General features: G+C 39.4%; 1 pseudogene; it reads right to left on the bottom strand.

Moving 5' to 3' along the window:
* Positions 1-5,921: 5,921 nt before the first annotated feature.
* The window catches only part of LOC103696570, a 35,392-nt pseudogene continuing 22,922 nt past the window's right edge, over positions 5,922-18,391 (bottom strand).

Raw genomic sequence — 18,391 nt, 5'->3', positions numbered from 1 at the left:
TAATTCTATCACAACTCTTACTTTGAAGTGATTGGAAAGAATCCAAGGGACATGCGTGTGCCATGTGGCAATCCGTGTGAACAAGAAGGAGGAGGGGCATTCGCCCCTCTTCTTGGCATATGGACCATGAAAGGAAAGGAGGGGCGGACATCCCTCCTTTCTTTGTGCGTGTGAGGAGGAGGGGTGGATGCCCCTCCCTCTTTCCTTCTTTGCTCCACACGCATGGAGGAAGGGATATTTCCCTTCCTTCCATGCATGGGTCTCCTAATCTGATTAGGAATTACATGGTCCCACTTGACCAATTGAATTCTAATCTAATTAAAACCTAATGTGTCCTCCAAATTGATTTATGCGAATCCTAATCCAATTAGGATCCAATTGGACTTCATGAATTAAGTTCTTTATCTAATAAGGAGTTCTAATTAATTAGGCTTTCTCATCCTTATCCAATAAGGTTAAGCCTAATTTAATTAGGTCCAATTAAAGCAGTTAAATTGCAATCCAATTGTAAATCCTTCTTCTTTAACTCACTAACTCTTAGTGGGTTAAACCAATTGGCAATCAAATTGACAATTAAGATTAATTGCGATTCTAAATTGCTATCCAACCATCGGAACGATCAAAACCTCTAAAGTGTGTGACCCCGTAGGTTCTATTCTGACTGGTAGTGAGATATATTATAATCTCTATCATAATATCATCGAAACTCTTTTCAATGGGTTGAAACGATTTCAACTCTACTCTTAGGGTTCACTGATCACCAAGTGAATGCCTTCGAGTCTCACAATTCACTAGTGATACCAAGCAGCATATAGTGACAACCCAGCATAATAGAATGGATGAACCTCTAGGTGCAGTTAGTGTATGATATAGTACCTCTATCATGGATCCCAACATGACGGAGGTTATGGATAACTTATCAAACCCCATCGTCTGTCTTATATCAAATTTATTTGACTCAAGTTCGAGATTGGAAAACTTTTTTTCCAGAACTGCCCTGGCCAGGGTCTTTTGAACTTAGTCTCATAAATCACATAGGATCACTCCTAATCTATCAAGGTCGATAGATTCCATCTAGATGCAGCCCTAATCCGATAGTGAACTAATTGCAGCCAATCTGCACCACAGGGACCCTTAGGGCCCATGTTTATGTGCTCGTCAAACTATAGTAACTTCACCGTGATTAGCTGAGACATCACAGGTCTAAGTACTAATCATACAACTGCAGCATCAAGTAGGTCACTGATGAGTAAGTGACTTTTTGCTTTGGTCACGCTCAGTAGTCAGTACCCTTGCTTTCTAACAAGCACTTGCACAATCACCCTAGTATCCACACACTATGGACTTAAAACTCGTCCATCAAGAAAAGTGATATGTGCATTAATCTCATCGGATCGGTCACTGTCCTTCATGATGATCCATCGATCAGGAGCTATTCATAAATTAACTATTAATTACACATGTCTTAAATTCTCAACTCTTGAGAACATGCGTTTATTATTTTATTAATTTCTTTGACGATTAATGGACACATAATACATGAATGAACAAAATGCTTGATTTTATTAATTAATAAAAAGATCAAGTACAAATTTCATGCCTCCAGAATAATTACAATGCGTCTGCTAAATTGGCTTCTAGGGCATACTCTTAACATACAAGCCATAAGAGATCCCATTGAATGGGAAGAGAGGGTTATGAACCCTTCTTTCTCCTATGACCGGACGGCCTGGTGATCATTCCAATTGGATTACTTGACTACTAGGATTAAAAACCTTGTTTTAGGCATAAATGTTTAAACTACTTTGAACCTGTGGCTCTGATACCACTGTTGGGAACCCTAGTGGTCGCATGCATATATTTTAAAATAGATACAGGATTTTAAACATTTATTCTAAACAAGTATGCATGATTTTATGCCTAACATGTAATCATGCAGATTTCAGCAATCTAGTTGAGTTCTAATCCTAATTTCTAATGAGATTAGATCTCATACCTTTTTTGCTTGAGGACTTTGATGATGCCCTGATCACCTCTGTACCCGCACACACATCCAGCCTCTACGGATAGTCCATGCGAAGCTCTAAAATGATCCACAACTGCAGGAGTGCTAGCTCACGTAGAGGTGCTGCAGTGGCTGAACTTTTCTCCTTCGAAGCACTCACTTTTAATTCTTCTTCGAGAGGATGAAGGATAGAGATGAAGGAGAAGGAGGTGAAGAGAGGGGGCGGCAGGTTTTAGAATTTTTCAGAGTCCCTAGGTCTCTCAAAGATTCTCTCTCTTTAACCCTAGGCGTGGGGGTCTTTTATAGCCAAAAGACCCCCCACGCCTCACACCTATTTTAGCCAACTTGCTTGGCTGATTAAAATTCCAAAAAATCATGGTGAACCGGCAGCTAAGAGGGGAAGATCATGCCTCTTTTTGTGTGCTTTGAATCCCTAAAAATCAGGGATTCATGCGCCCAAAGTTTAGCCGCACGCCACCCTTCTTTATGCGCCATGTATTCCCTACAAATTAGGAATTTGATTCCAATCTTTTTAGGAAGATTGAGGTGCCAAATTCATAGAAAAACCAGCCCCACGCCTCCTCTTTCCTCATGCAAAAAATTTGGCCAAAAATAAAGAGGGAGGTGCCATGATGTAATTTTCTTCTCCAAGAAGGAAAGCTAGGGTCTTAAAATTTAGAGTTTTTTTCTTATCATTTCTGAATTTTTGGACTTAGAATTCTTATTAAATAAGGACTTCTATAGACTCGGATCAAGCCCAATCCAATAGGTCAAGTTCATCAGTTGGGTCAAGCCAATCTACTCGAGTCGAACCCAATCCAATTAGGTCAAACCCTAATGAAGCCCAAATTGAACCTTATTCAATTGGCTCAACCTAAGCCCAATCATTCAATCACATTGAGTTCATTAGCAAGCTAATTGCTAATTAATCCTTCAATAGTTCAATAATTATTTTACTACAACTTTGCTTAAGGTAATTTGTCAATTGAATTGACCGATGTACCCTTGGACGATTCTTAATCGTCAATCAGCCATTTAATCAACCTAAAAACTTTTATGCGTGACCCCATAGGTTCAAACCTAAACGGGTAGCACAAGAATAACTTTCTGTACTAATCAAAATGACCATCTAGCAATGGTACCCGACGTCCGGATAGGCCGAATGATTGCAAAGCAATATTCAAGAACCCTTGGACTATGGTTACTGTATAATTAATCCTATGACTCCAAATGCCTAGGATGACTCTAGAGTTCTGTCAACTCTTTAATCAGTGCATCCAAAATGTGTTTCAACTTTACAAATCCTGTAACTCCTCGCAAGGATTATCCTGGCCGAGGTTTTGCTAAATTGAACACAAAGCATTATCTCCTATCACCAGGAGGGGTCAATTCCATCTTGACTCACGCACCGACTTTGCAAGTACTTGACTACACCTAATAGTCATCCATCACTGAATTAGAAATTCAGATAGTCCAGTACCAAAGTACAGTGAGTTGCTTGCAAGTCACCTGGTGATCTCAGGTCTGAGGAATACTTATATCCATATCCACTTGGAATATCTCTTGACAGCAGAGCGTTCCGAAACTGGTCACATTCAGTAAAATATATCAGTGTCTCTACACTTCTTAGTTAAGAGGACAACCAACGATATGACACACAACGACCTATTCTTGATAATGCTATTATCCTAATAATAGCATATCGTTTGGTCGCGAACAGGTTTAAGGACTCATAGACAAATCTCTTTTACCTTTTTAAAAGAGTCCTAAGGATTTCATCACATTATAAGAGTTCAAGAAGCTGTACAAAATATATGCGATGAATAATGCCAAATAACCTTTTATTAATTCATTAATTTATATACAATTCAATCATCAACAAGCTGACGATTGACTTTTGGGACACAATTCCTAACATTATGAGGATAGAAGATGTATAGTTAGTTAACTGTTTAAGGTTATATTGTATAAAAAAGAATATGTAGCTCAAATAAAAACCTTCGTATTATCAATCACCAGTTGTTATCTTTATCTTTACTTTTTCCTTGCATTTACCTTTTAATTTATCTACTTTAGTTATTTCTAGTTTATCCTTAAAACCATCAAGTAGAACTGTAGCCCTACTACAACTTCCCTCCTCTTTTGGGTAGACAATATTATAGTAATTAAAAGTCCTTGAAAGTTAAGGTTTTAGGATCCGTGCTACAACTCTTTACCCCAATCTTCTTTACCCCTGCACTTGTATGAACTTGCCAAGGACATGCACCATTGTTTCCCTAGCAGAAAATCTAGCATCCAACACTAGGTCTAGATAAAGTCTCACAAGTAGGACCTACTATCGGCCAAACAACCTGCCTAGCTTGCTCATGCTCGAAGTCTTTTGGACGGGTTAATTTAAGCTTGTTGGCCAAGTTGGGCTTGAAATATAAGCTCGCATGATAAATGGGGCCGAGCTCGGGTTTAAGTCTTGAAAGCTAATATGAGCCGACTTGGATTTATATACTATATATGTACGCAATAGACCCATAGCCCTATCCTATTGTACCGGGTGACCCAGGTTTAAACTAAACCAGATTGATGAGTCCACAATCCACTATTCACTTGACTCTTTTTGAGGGGAAGCGGGTTCACTTGAAAGAGTAAGGCGTCTAGGGTTCTCGTCCTCTTGGTCTGCCACTTCGGCTAATAGGGAAATGGGACTCCTCTAATCTCCTCTAGAACAACGAAAGGTCCATGCAGCAAGGAGGCGAGGGAATGGTGGTGGACAAGAACCGGAGCAATGACGAGGTTAAAAAGTACTAAATCCCTTGGACGTTGTATTGCTCTACCTTCTCTTCATTGGCTTCAACTTCCGCCATTTTCTTGACATCACCATCGACAAAAAGAGCGTAATCGGCCTCAACTGGGTAGTCCATGATCTCTCCTCTAATCAACCCGACCTCTATCGTCCATTCCCTATCTCTATCCACTGAGACACCTTTCATGAAATGCTAGAAGACAACCAGAACATTATCCATTCCTTGCATTTGCTCGAAAGAATTTGCCTTCCCCTGGATTCGAGCCAATGAAGCCTTTCTAGCACCAGTATGGGCAAAATTTTATCACTAAGACCATGGATCTAATGTAGAACTAGACTGAGCTGGAGAGGATGATGGGCTTGGATGCTGGGGTTAAAGGCATAGGATGAGTTAGAGAACCACGAGCTAAAGGTCTAGCCTGCCGTTGATATTGATGGGAGGGGCTAACAAGGGCAACCTTGCGAAGGGCAAGGCTGCGAGGGGGTAAGGGCGAGGCAACGGGCGGGCCATGGAGTACGCAGCCATTGCGAGAGCGGCGGTTGAAGAGGGCAGGTTCACCCATTGTGATCTCCATGGCCTCGTCGACGAGCTTGGGGTGATGAAGAACAATCATGAAGTGTTTTTTTGTATTTTTTAAACTAGAAAAAAAAAATCCAGCAAGCCTGAGACCAAACTAAAGCAGCCCGAATAAGTAGTCAGCTCAGGACTAGGAATTACGCCCGAAGGCAAGGCCGGGCCACTCGAAGGCATGACTAAATTAAGTTATGCCTTGGGTAAAACCCAACCCGAACCCAGCCAGGCCAGTGAACAGAGCTACTCGCAAGACAGAATGGATATACACATTAACAGAACTTTCACCGTCGTTTGATGTAAACAAAGCTTATTGTGAACAAGCAAACAATAATGTTTCAGGGTTATAAGGCATCTTCGCTCCATTGTGATTTCCCACATGAAATGATATTAGCAACCCCCAGAATCAATTCCAGTTGCAGCACCTTCAAGATGAATGAGGAAACGTAGTTGTTGAAACTCCTACCAGATGGGCAATAAAATACAGGCCCAACCACATGATCAAAGTGCTACTACTAAAGACAATACAAGGCAGCTATGGAAGGATATGATTAAAGTCCACAACTACATTGCCAGATGAACATTCGTTGCGCTTCATTACAAATTTTATCTTTACAGGCATTCTCTACAACAGATATGACAAACATAAACAAGAAAAAAGAAAAAAAAAAAAATTCAGGCAAATGAAATGGAGTGACGAAAATTGCAGGCCCTATATTGAATAATTTTAATATTAGAAGCAATTACATTAATGGCATCTCATGTTCGAGCTACGAGTTGTGACACCATGCAAAAACTTGGTGAATCCAAGAAAACTGAGCTTGCCATCTGATTGTCTGATCCAGTCTTGCACAATGGAACGGGCCGTAGGAAGGTTCAGCTCCTGCAAACAGAAGTTCGTCAGGTTCAAATAGATTGTTGCTTTTGCATAAAATACCAGATCATCATATTGGTACCTGCGCCAGTTCCTCGACAGAGATGACTTGATTTCCCTCCTTTTCGAAGTACTCAAAAGCTATACTTGCGATCCGTTCCCATCCCTCCAAAGACTCAAGCTGGTAAGGGCTGATTGCAGCAGCACAGAACTCTTCAAAGTCCATCCTTCTGTACAAGAGCGGCTCCATCTGGGATTTAAACTGAATAGCAGTAAGTGTGCCTGTTATATGCCATAAAAAGATTCTAAAATATGCAGGATGGGATGAGACATCAAAATAAGAATGTCATAAATAGCATCATGTAATTATACGAAGGAATAAAGATGAGCATGATTTACTGAAGATCAAATTGTGAGCAAGCAAATGATGAGCTTAAAATGTAACAGCAATGACCATAGCCTGCCCCACATTACAACAGCAGAAGTCATTCACCTCTCATACCAAAACATGCAAAGCTTCAAAATTTTGATTTAACATCCCCTACTAATATTATTTTCACTATGAATAACTATAATGCTATTTAGGGATATGTACAGCTTGGTCATGCCCAACAGGTTGCAGCATCAATATGCAATTTTATGACCATCCTTATTCTCCATAAGTGTGCTCTGAAGACGCAGCAAACTATCCCATTCAGGCACCAGAATATGTTTCTCATGGAATTTCCTTTGAAGGCCAATCAGCTGCCAGGTGAATGACCTTAAGTTCTCTGGTGAAACAGTTCAAATGAAAAAAGATCAATCCTCCATAATCAAGCAGACTAAGAGGTCCTGACTGGATAAGTTGATTAGATTGTTCTGCTGGGCAAACAGCCTAAGACAGTCGCTGTCTTGAAATATCCTGCTGTTAGCCAGAACTATCAGCTGATCAGCTCCATCCACATTGAGTTCTACTAGAGTTGAAAGTACGAGACAGTGACTATAAATGGATACTTAACTTAAAAAATCTTAGGCTTGACAATTCAGTTAAAAGTCAACAGTTGTTAGAATCCATTGTGTTTCATTTTGGTAAGAACTAGAAATCTAGCTCTCAAACGAGCTTTCTTTCAGAAATTTTGCCAATTTCATTTTGGCCAAATATATGACAACTGCGGCATCAGCTGATCCAGAAAGGTTTACCGCCCCAGATTTGACTATTCATCTATTTCTTAAGCTAATGCATTATTTCAAATTCTAAAGTCTGCTATTTTCCAAACAAAAAGAATAATTGAAATAGATGAAGTGGGTTAGATCCCTCATAAGGAACAATGTAGGAAGAAAGATAAACCTGCATCTGGAATTTACTTAAAGGTTAGAGAAAGAAAGAAAGCCGATACTAGTGCAAGGGCATGAAGACCATAGTTCAAGAAAATCATAGACAGTGAGCAGAACACATCTAGACTTGATTAACTTTTCACTGAAATTAGTCAGTGCTTAATACCTCTAGTGGTGGTGATTCTGGATCATGTACTTGCAATGCTTTACTTAAATATATACCTTGGCTTAGGGGCTGTAATTGATATCCACTAATCCGATTGACTCTGACTACTGTAAGAATAAGCAAGTTGGGATCCTAAAACTGATAAGTATATTGGATTTGGTTAAGTATGGCAAAGTTAAACTGATAACCCATTCAAAAATGGATAATGACTTGCACAAGTGACACATCGTTATTAGATATGAATAGAAACTTTACATATTTAAGCAGATTGATAAGGACTGCCTGGGAGAAATAAGGGTTGATATGGTTTTAGAATGCTAAGGCTACTTAAATGATTTGCCGAAAGTTTAGATTCAACCTGAATTTTCAATAAAAATGAACTTACCAGAAAGTAAATGTTCTTGAAGAAAATAGGTAATGGATAACTATTATCTGACCCACCGTTTAGGGTTCTAGGGTCTAAATTGGAGTCCTAAGATCATATGCAATTGAGCAATTAAGATCGAGCAATAGATGGAAGAATTCTGCAGGACAAATCTGATATTCTATATGAGATAAAAACCTATGGGAAATAAAATATGTATGAACTAAGAAGACCAATATTTTTGGCCAAAAACTAAGAGAGATGTATAGGACAGCCTTGATTAGGGAAAACTCAGGGATGCTTAATGGGTCCTTTTGGGCTTAAAAAGGTAGCAAATTTGTATAAGTTTCTAGGATTTATGTTGGTATATGGATGGGATGCAATTTGGTTGCAAAATAGGGTTAAAAAGATGAAATTTTGAGGATTTTAGGTGAGCTGGAAAAAGAAAATAAAAATTTGCTTGTTTTGTGAATCTGAAGGCTAATTGATGGATGGTAGCTACAGGTTTGTTGCTTTTGGTTGCTAGGGTTTTAATGGGGATGGAATTAGATCTGAATTTGAGGGTATAGGGTGCTGTAATTAAAGAAAAAGAAGTAGAAAAAAGATAGATTTTCCAGACATCACACCTAGAATCCTATAGGCATCACACCCTAGGGTTAGAATTGCATCACAACTCTAAAAGAAAGCATAATTGCTTAGAAAAAATCTCAAACTTTTTATTGCCTTCACAATGAGAGATTATAGCCCAATTTATATAGTTCAAACACACCTGCTCCTACTAGCACTTGGACTCTAAATAACAAATCGGTAAGACTAACAAGACCCCACTAAGGACCATAAATAAAACCCCGAAAAATAAAGACCTAAAATACAACCCATGAGCTCTATGGCTGTCCTTGTCCAGAAAATCTGAAAAATTATAAAAATACTCCTCACTTTAAAACTGAAGACAATGTTCATAAACCTGAACAAACATTATAGTACTGCTGAAAACATAAAATTAAGATTCCATAATGAATAGTTGCCCCTAAGCAAGTACCCAAAAGGGCCCCATATCATCCTACACATTCCAAATCAAGGCTTGACTATCAGAATTCAGAACCAATCTTAGGGTGCCTTCTATAGGTTTTCAATGGTTGCTGGCACAATCCTCCATCATCTCTTCCCGGCTTGAGATAACTCGACTCCAGCGAGTATATAAGCATGGAATCTACATAAAGATCATGATCATGCTTTTGGAGCTATTCATCAATGATCCAATTACACTCCAAAAGCAAATGCCCTCTCCATTTGACAAGATACATTTGGTAGCCACCACCTCTTGTAGAAATCACTTGATGGTCAATAATGTCTTCAATCTCCTCCAAACGTCAAGCTGGTGGAAGTCTAGCAACAGGGGTGTCATGTTGTGCATTATTGTCATAGCATTTATACAAAGTGAGATCTTCAACATTAAAGACATTACTAATCCCCATTTCTTCGAGCGGGTTAACATAAGCATTAAAGCTGATTTTCTTGAGAATCTTATAGGGATCAGCACTTTTTGAATGAAGTCTCATTCACACGACAACCATGTCTCCTTTGAAATCAACAAACCATCTCCTCAAATCAGCATGTACTTTATAGCCTTCATTGCTCAAAGCAATCTTTTTTCGAATTTCATCATGTGGCTCATGAATATACTTGGCAAAAGCTTCAGCTTTAACACTACAACATGCTCAACAAGATACCAAATAAACTAGCTTCCTTGGAATTGAACCTGTTACAATCTCAAAGGGGCTGTGACCTGTAGTTCGATTTACCAAACTATTATAAGCAAATTCAGCTATAGGAAGAACTTGATCCCACATGACCAACAATACAATAACAAAGCAAATCAACCAAACTATTTGTGGATGAAATGAAGAAAATTGTAGCTTTGTTTTCAGCATCTTCCATGAAGTGCACCAAAAGAAACTCATGAATTTTGCATCACAATCAAACACTATAGTTTTAGGCAACCCACAATGACGAACAACTTCTTTAAAGAAGACTCTAGCAATATGGAAAGCATCATAAGTTTTCGAAGAAGGAACAAAATGAACCATCTTAGAATAGCGATCCACAACCATACGGATAGAATCATGAACCCTAAGGGTCTTTGGAAACCTTAGAGCAAAGTCCATGCTTAGATCTTGCCAAGGCTTATATGGAAAAGGTAATGTTGTGTACAGACCTATATTTTTCCTTTTTACCTTTGAAATTTGACAAGGCCGATTTCGTGAGACAATTCTAGCAACATCTCTCAACAAACTAAGCTAATAGAGACGGTCCTCAACCATTGCAATGGTTTTATCTCTTCCAAAAAGACCATCCATCCCACTGGAATGTAGTTCTGTAATGACTTCATGTAAGTATTAGGCAAATAGAAGCGATTTCCTTTGAAAAGATACCCATCACGCAAAGGGAAATCTGAATAGTTAGCATGCTGTCCAGCCATCAGATCAGCATATATGATACTAAAATCCTTGCAAGAAAATATTCTTTCATAAGCAAATCAAAACCCATAACTTGGACAGCCATAGAAGAAAGAATACGTGCTACTCAATCAACTACATGGCTGAGAGCATCAGCTGGTTTGTTCTCAGTTCCAGCCTTATGCTTAATAACAAAAGCATATTCTTGTAAAAAGAAAACCAACTTGCCATAGCAATAGCACAATTTCCTTTAAGAGTTGATATATTTGAGAGCTTCATGGTTGGAATACAATACAAACGCCTTAGGAATAAGATAATGTCGTTAATAACGAAGTGCCTAAAACACAATATAGAATTTTTTATCATAAATTGAATACTTTTGCTTAGCTTCATTCAGCTTCTCGCTAAAATAAGCTATAGAATGGCTTTTTTGACTAAGCACACCTCCTACACCAACATGTGATGCATCACAATACATCTCAAACACCTTAGAAAATTTTAGAAGGTGCAAAACGGGTGCTTCAGTCATCTTTTTCTTAACTTCTTCAAATGCCCATGTTGCGACCTTGGTCCAGCCAATCCTTTTTTCATGCAATTAGTGGTTGGAGCCATTATAGTGCGGAAATTTTTGATAAAACGCTTATAAAATGAAGCTAACCTATGAAAACTTCGAACTTCATGCAAAGTACAAGGAATAGCCACTCTCGAATAGCTTTCATCTTTTCCAGATCAACCTCCACTCCTTTAGAAGAAACAACAACCCAAAAAGACCACTTGAAGTCATGAATGAAAACTTCTTCAAATTTATGTAAAGCTTCTCTTGGCGAAGGAATCTCATAACTTGCTGTAGATGAAAGATGTGCTCTTCTTTGGTCTTACTCAAGGTTTGCCGTACCGATTGTATTGACGTACCGATGGGCACCAGTACCAAACCGAACCGGTACCATACCGAGCCAACGGAGCAGCAAAGTCCAGAAGCAGAAAAAAATGCACGGACGCGCGCGCATCCGCGTTAAATGCCACAAAGTGGCAGCATTAAATAGCCCATGCAGGCTGTCCCGCGTGGGAGCACGGCCCCGAAGAACCGCGCACGGGCGTGATTCCCTGCAAAGGAAACCGACCGCTAGCGCGGTTCCCTGCGCGGAAAATCGCGCACAGGTGCGAGCTGGGTGCGCGATTCCCCGCTCGCGCTCGCGCTCGCACAGGCGCGCTGCCCCGCACGTGGGCGCTCTTCCCCCGCGCGGGCGTGCTGCCTGTGCGAGGGCAGTTCGCAGCGCTGAGAACTGCATCATCTTCCCTTGTCCTACCGCATCATCGCCTCTCCTACCCCAGTTCATCTCCTCCAAAGCGTCCACTCCGTCCAGGCCCTTGTTCGCCGGTGGTGGGGCCGCCTCCCCAGCTGCCGAAGGAAGCGCAGTCGCCGGGGGCCCGAGCAACGAGCCGCTCACCATTCTTGGAGCTACCCCCTCTCCTCTGTCATCGGCAAGGGCCGTACAAGCACCGTCCCAAATGGAGGAGGGATTCAGGCCCTCGTGTTGCTGCGGTCACTACGCCACCTTCTCCTCTCCTCCATTGAAGAGGAAGAAGATGAGCCCGATACCAGCCCGGTTCACATCGATATCGGGCTTGTACCGGTGCAAACCGGACCGATTCGCACCGGTACGAAGGTGGAACCGCTCGGTTCCGGCCCCTTTGGGGCCAAAACCATTTTTTAAGGCAGTACCAAACCAGTCAGGAGCAGTATTGATCCGGTACAGGCTGAACCCGCTGATACGGGCCGATTCAACAGACCTTAATCTCACTATATATCAATATATCATCAAAATAACACTACAAAGTGGACGATAAAGGTTTGTAATATATCAGTCGTGAAGCGCATGAACGTGCTAGGGGCATTAGTAAGGCCAAAAGGCATGACCAACCACTCATAAAGGTCATTCTTTGTCGTAAAAGCTATCTTCCATTCACCTCTAAGCTTTATACAATTTGATGATAGCTACTCTTCAAATCTATCTTTGAAAAGATAGTAAAACCACCCATAAAATCAAACATATTTATCAAGACGAGTAGGAAACCAATACTTGACAGTAATTTTCTTAATAGCTTGCTATCAACACAATTGCCAAGAGCCTTCCTTCTTTGGTGTAAATAAAGCAGGAACAGCACACAGACTCAAACTTTCATGAATATGTCCCTTATACAACAGCTCTTCTACTTGCCTTTTGAGTTGCCACTTGGATTCATGTGATAGGGGGGAAGGTTAGACAATTGAGATCCCGGTATAAGATCTATAGAATGCTGCATATTATGCGGAGTTCATTAGGTAACTTTTCAGGTGTTATATCAGAAAACTCAAACAGAAACTTAGTCACTTCCGAAGGCATATTTGAGTCAACCAGTAGCAATTTCTTTCATTTCTCAAGTTAATACAGCACAAATAATACATAATTTCTTGCCCTCAGCAAGGAAGCGCTTCATAGTGAGGTGCATTTTCTTATTTTCAGCAACAAGTTTAGCCTTTGGGTCACCAACTTTCTTCTTTTCAGGAACCTAGAAACTTGGTTTCTTAAATTTTTCCATCTCAACTATAGTCCCTTCAAAACATTATTTTGTTATCAAAAGAGAAAGTATAATTGTTTTCTTTACTAGAACATTGCACTTTTCAATCATAAAGCCAAGGATGACCAAGAATAATATGAGTAACATTCATAGGAATCGCATCACACCATATAGAATCTTTGTAATAGCCAGTAGAGAAGGAGACGACATCTTTGAGTTACCGGCATAGTGTTGTCGATTCAAGTAACCTTGTATGGTTGAGGGAGTGGTTCCCACGGTAGCTAGAGGTGCTCAACTGTGGATGCTGAAACAATATTCATACAACTTTCTCCATCAATAATAAGCTTCTTAGCTTGTCTTCCGCAACAAACTAGCATTTGAAAAATTGAAGTATGCCTCCATCAGAAAAATTGAAGCATGCCTCCAATCTTCTTTCTCCACTTTAGGGGCTGCAAATATCCTTTTGTTTTTTTTTTTTTGGTACACCGGCTCCTCACAGAAAACGAATATGAGTACTGCAAATATCCTTTGAATAATGGAAGGGAGGGAAGTATCCACTTTATCCTCTTCCAAATTGTCAGCTGCATAAGTCCCCATAGAAATCCCGCAATCCTCATTTTCTTCCTCTTGCATTTGCTCATCTTCTTGTTGTTGTTCCACCCCAACATGTAGGTTATTCTTTCTTGGACATTGACACCTCATGTTACCAGGCTCTCCCCCCTTAAAATAGATGTTCTTGTTATCCCTCCCATTTGGTCTATTAGCCGCAACTGCCTTCCCTTTGGAATCAGCCCCATAAGAAGAAGGCTCAGACCCACTAGAACAACTAAAAGACTGTGAAGGTGATGATGTCATTCTATGATTTGCATCATTAGGTCTCTTAGCTGCAGTCTCCCCAGCTTAAGACCCAAATTTTTCTAGTGATAAGAATATCAAATGCTCTTCCATGTCTAGAGCCACTTGAAATGCATGTTCCACACTATAAATTGGCTGTTAAATTAATTCTCTCCTTATATCAGCCCTTAAACAACCCTTAAATCGCGCAAGCATTTGGCAGGGATCTTCCACAACATGGCTCCTAGTCTTCAATTCATCAAACTTTTGCATACACTCTGCTACCTAGAATAAAAATCTTGTTTGGTTTATGAATCTAAAGGCTAATTGATGGATGGGTGCCCCCAGGTTTGTTGCTTTTGGTTGCTAGAGTTTAATAGGGATGGAATCAGATCTGAATTTGAGGGTTTAGGGTGCAGTAATTAAAGAAAAGAGAGATTTTCTAGAAATCACTTCTAGAATTCTATAGGCATCACACCTAGGGTTGGAATTTCATCACACAACTCTAAAAAAAAAACATAATTTCTGAGAAAATCTCTGAAATTTTTTATTTCCTTCATAACAAGAGATTACAGCCCTATTTATAGAGTTCTAATATTCCTACCACTACTTGGACTTGGACTCCAAATAACAAATCTGCAATTTTGACTAATAAGCCCCCACTAGCTTAGATCTTTTCCAGATCAATCTCCACTCCTTTAGAAGAAACAACAAAGCCCAAAAAGACAACACTTAAAGTCATGAATGTACACTTCTTCAAATTTATGTAAAGCTTCTCTTGGAAAAGAAATCTCGTAACTTGCTGTACATGAAAGATGTGCTCTTCTTTGGTCTCACTATATATCAAAATATCATCAAAATAACAACCACAAAGTGTCCGATAAAGGGTTGTAATATATGACTCATGAAGCACATGGATGTGCTAGGGGCATTAGTAAGGCCAAAAGGCATGACCAGCCACTCGTAGAGGTCATCTTAGTCGTAAAAGCTTCTTCCATTCATCTTCAGGCTTTATACAATTTGATAAAAGCCACTCTTCAAATCTATCTTTGAAAAGATAGTAAAACACCCATAACATCCAACATATTATCAAGACGAGGAATAGAAAACCCATACATGACAGAAACCTTGTTAATAGCCTGCTATCAACACACATATGCCAAGAACCTTCCTTCTTTGGTGTAGCTAAAGCAGGAACAGCACACAGACTCAAACTTCGTGAATATGTCCCTTAGACAACAACTCTTCTACTTGCCTTTTGAGTTGCCACTTGGATTCATGTGATAGGCGGGAAGGTTAGGCAATTGAGACCTCGGTATAAAATCTATAGAAGACTGAAAATTACGCAAAGGAGGGAGTTTATTAGGCAACTCTTCAGGTGCTATATCAGAAAACTCAAACAGCAATTTAGTCACTTCCGAAGGCATATTTGAGTCACAACCAGTAGCAATTTCTTTCACTTCTTGAACTACTACAGCACAAATAATACATAATTTCTTGCCCTCAGCATGAAAGCACTTCATGGGTAGGATAGTGAGGTGCATTTTCTTATTTTCAGCAACAACTTTAGCCTTTGGGTGAGCATCTTTCTTCCTTTCAGCAGTCTGGGAATTTGGTTTCTTAAATTTTTCTATTTCAACTATAGTCTCTTCAAAACAATTGTTCCCTTATCAAACGAGAATGTATGTGTTTTCTTTACTAGAACGTTGCACTTCTCAATGATAAAGCCATGGTCGACCAAGAATAATATGAGTAACATTCATAGGAATCACATCACAATATATAAATCTTTGTAATAGCCAGCAGAGAATGAGAAAAGACATATTTGATTTACAGGAATAGTGTTGTCGATTGAAGTAACCTTGTGTGGTTGAGGGTGTGGTTCCCTCGGAAGCTAGAGGTGCTCAACTGTCGATGCTGAAACAATATTCATACAGCTTTCTCCATCACTAATAAGCTTCTTAGCTTGTCTTCCACAACAAACTAGCATCTGAAAAATTGAAGTATGCCTCCAATCTTCTTTCTCCACTTTAGTTGCTAGAGTTTAGTAGGGATTGAATCAGATCTGAATTTGAGGGTTTAGGGTGCAGTAATTAAAGAAAAGAGAGATTTTCTAGAAATCACTTCTAGAATTCTATAGGCATCACACCTAGGGTTGGAATTTCGTCACACAACTCTAAAATAAAACATAATTGCTGAGAACATCTCCAAAATTTTTGATTGCCTTCATAACAAGAGATTACAGCCCTATTTATAGAGTTCTAATACTCCTACTCCTACTAGGACTTGGACTCCAAATAACAAATCTACAATTTTGACTAATAAGACCCCCTAATGACCATAAATAAAGCTCCAAAACATGAATAGATCTAAAATACAAACCATAAGACCTATGACAGCCCATGTCCAGAAAATCTGAAAAATTACAAAATACTCTTGACTCTAAAAACTTAAGAAACTGTTCATAAAACTAAACCAACATTATCGTACCACTGAAAAACATAAAATTTTTAATAATGACTAGTTGACCATAAGCAAGATTCCAGAAGGGCCCCGTATCATCTGGCATATTCCAAATTAAGGCTTGAGAATTAGAACTAGCAGTAGGATGCCTTTTATAGGTCTTCAATGGCTGCTGCCAACATCCTCCATCCAATAACTTAGGATTAAAAGGAAGGAGGAAAAAAAAAAGAAAAAGAAAAAAAGGGGAAAAATAATAGATAATAATGTATGGCCTTCAACATTAACAATCTAGGCTTTGCACCTAAAGTTTGAAGGTCCCACATCTATGTTACAAAATTACACCAAAAGAGGCACATGGAAGATAAATCAATAACTTCATAATTTCATTATCAAATCCGTTTACATAAAAAACCAGATCGCCTGATGGTGATAGCTTATAAAGTTGGTAAAGTTCCCGGCTGTTGGACCAAGCAACTTGAGATCAAATCCCACCTTCACTAACTAACATTTTGGGGATCAAAGGTATCTAGGCTCTTCAATCAAGAGAGAGAGAGAGAGAGAGATGGAGAAAGAAGAAAACCTTCCTGTTTTGAGACCTCCTAACAAGGTCCGCCGTACCGGTACCGGTCCGATACGTACCGGCCGGTATCGGTACAGTACCGGCCGGTACCACGAGCCAAAAACCACAGCGCCTCGTGCTGTGGTTCATAAAAAAAAAAAAAATTCGTACCGGTGCGAACCGGCCGGTTCGCACCGGTACGAGGCCGGTACCAAGCGGTACCGGCTCCGTACCAGCCGGTTCGCACAAGAAAACCGGAGATACCGGTTTTCTTGTGGTTCTGGTACCGGTCTAGGACCGGACCGGTACGTACGGCCCGTACGGGCATTCCATGCCTCCTAATCTTAATTTTTGACTTAAGTTTATAGCTAAATAAAAAAATAAGGGCGACCTTGTACCATCATTGCAAGGTCTTAGGAGGGTCATATGAAAGCAGCCTTACCTTGCAGATTCTATACACCCTATATTTAAATAATGGAATACCTAAACAACTTTAAAAAATGATGCATAAACAGTAATTACTTAAATTCAGATTCTATACACTCTAAATGTATAGATAATGTTTTATATCTAGATGTGTTCATGGAACTATAATAATTTGTTCAAAATCTATTTGTCTGAAGGTTTAAATTCTCAATAAAGGGATCCACACTAATCAGGTGCTAGTATGATATAGTACATGTGCATACCACATTGTACTGATACATGATACAATAGTTGGCGCTAGCATAATAAGCGTGACACTAACTGTCACGTTAGTAACAAAATGATAACAATGGGTGTACCAAGTATTGATCTATCACTAATATCACTAAGGCGTACAGTATGCTAAAACTAGTATGATACAATATTTTAAATCCTTGCCCACATTAAAAAGCAAGGTCCACAAAACTAGTACTAGAAATCACACTGATATATTAGCGGTTCGGTACGGTATAGTACAATTAGTACAGTACATATCCCTACCAATATAGGCTCCTGCACTATTTTCTCACTCTCCGTTATGGCACTACGCAAAACCAAATGGTACGAGTTGGTACCGAGCAATACAAGCAGTTCTGCTCGGTTCAAACTTGTATGGACCAGTTTGACTCATATATCAAACTGAACCTCGACACTATATTATCTTATTTACACAGTAAATATGGTCGGTATTGAGTGATACAAATTGGTACAGGAAACCTTGTTATCAAAAAGAGTTTTAGAACAAAACAATCAAGAGCATATAACCGAAAACAAATTATAGAAACTAGATGAAAATAATGTTTTAACGATAAAGGCTTGCACAAAAAGGGATTTAGGCCACTATTATAACTATTAAAGGAATATATGCCGCACCAATTTCAAAATATCAGGAACCTTGGACTGCTTCATTGCTTCAGTTGCATTTCGCATAAGAGCCTAAATCACAATGGCATAAGATCACATA

The sequence above is a fragment of the Phoenix dactylifera genome, unplaced genomic scaffold, assembly GCF_009389715.1.
Source record: "Phoenix dactylifera cultivar Barhee BC4 unplaced genomic scaffold, palm_55x_up_171113_PBpolish2nd_filt_p 000498F, whole genome shotgun sequence".
Taxonomy (NCBI): Eukaryota; Viridiplantae; Streptophyta; class Magnoliopsida; order Arecales; family Arecaceae; genus Phoenix; species Phoenix dactylifera.
Note: the sequence above shows the minus strand (reverse complement) of the source record. Positions and strands in the feature narration are given on the sequence as shown.